This window comes from Polyodon spathula, chromosome 2 (assembly GCF_017654505.1).
Source record: "Polyodon spathula isolate WHYD16114869_AA chromosome 2, ASM1765450v1, whole genome shotgun sequence".
NCBI classification, from domain to species: Eukaryota; Metazoa; Chordata; class Actinopteri; order Acipenseriformes; family Polyodontidae; genus Polyodon; species Polyodon spathula.
Window position 1 is genome coordinate 70,291,134 of NC_054535.1, and position 1,584 is coordinate 70,292,717.

Here is a 1,584-nt window from a genome sequence, read left to right on the forward strand (position 1 = left end):
TTATCATGCTGAAACATGAGGTGATGGCGGCGGATGAATGGCACAACAATGGGCCTCATGATCTCATCACGGTATCTTTGTGCATTCAAATTGCCATTGATAAAATGCAATTGTGTTCATTGTCCGTAGCTTATGCCTGCCCATACCATAACCCCACCACTACTGTCACAATGCTAACATCAGCAAACCACTCGCCCACATGACTCAATACATGCTGTCTGCCAAATGCTCGGTACAGTTGAAACCGGGATTCATCCGTGAAGAGCACACTTCTCCAGCGTGCCAGTGGCCATCGAAGGTGTGCATTTACCCACTGAAGTCGGTTACGACAGTGAACTGCAGTCAGGTCAAGACACTGGTGAGGACGACAAGCACACAGATGAGCTTCCCTGGGACGGTTTCTGACAGTTTGTGCGGAAATTCATCGGTTGTGCAAATCCACAGTTTCATCAGCTGTCCGGATGGCTGGTCTCAGATGATCCCGCAGGTGAAGGAGCTGGATGTGGAGGTCCTGGGCTGGCGTGGTTACACGTGGTCTGTGGTTGTGAGGCCGGTGGGACGTACTGCCAAATTCTCTAAAACGACGTTGGAGGCGGCTTCTGGTAGAGAAATGAACATTCAATTCTCTGGCAACAGCTCTGGTGGACATTCCTGCAGTCAGCATGCCAGTTGCACGCGCCCTCAAAACTTAAGACATCTGTGGCATTGTGTTGTTTGACAAAACTGCACATTTGGCCAATAAAAGTGGCCTTTTATTGTCCCCAGCACAAGGTGCACCTGTGTAATGATCATGCTGTTTAATCAGCTTCTTGATATGCCTCACTTGTCAGGTGGATGGATTATCTTGGCAAAGGAGAAATGCTCACTAACAGGGATGTAAACAAATTTGTGCACAAAATTTGAGAGAAATAAGCTTTTTGTGCGTATGGAAATTTTTTGGGATCTTTTATTTCAGCTCATGAAACATGGGACCAACACTTTACATGTAGCGTTTATATTTTTGTTCATTGTGTGTGTGTGTGTATAAAAAAAGCAACATACATTGCTAACCTTGTAATTTTGTTTTTACTGACATCATAAAAAAAAAAAAAAAAAACATTATAAAATAGGTGTGTTCTGTGTACTCTTACGTTTCTTTAAGTCTTATTTACTTCTTATGGTCATGCTTGGACACATTTGTAGGGTGGATCATTGGCTTCGTTGGTCTGAAGCTGGCGTTGTTTTTACAGCTTTCTTGATAGTCATAATTTCATTTAGAAAGTCTGTATCAGTTGATTTCTTATGTCTGTTTTACTTCATCTAATAAAAACTTGCTTGCATTCTCCTTGTTCCTATTTCTTGTGTTTAAGCTTTGCTGGCCCTGAAAAATACACCGTTTTCTGTATTCAAGCAAAATCAAACTACTGACCTGGAATTTACGAGTCGCTGTGCGAAAGTGAGTGAGAGTAACATTCCGGCTGAGCCAGTTTGAGTTTGTGTGAACACAAGTGAGATACACTTCCTCAAATGTATGTGAGTGAAGTTCTTCCAGATTGCACGCAATTCTGTAAATATTTATTTTTAAAAATAATCCAAAACAACCTT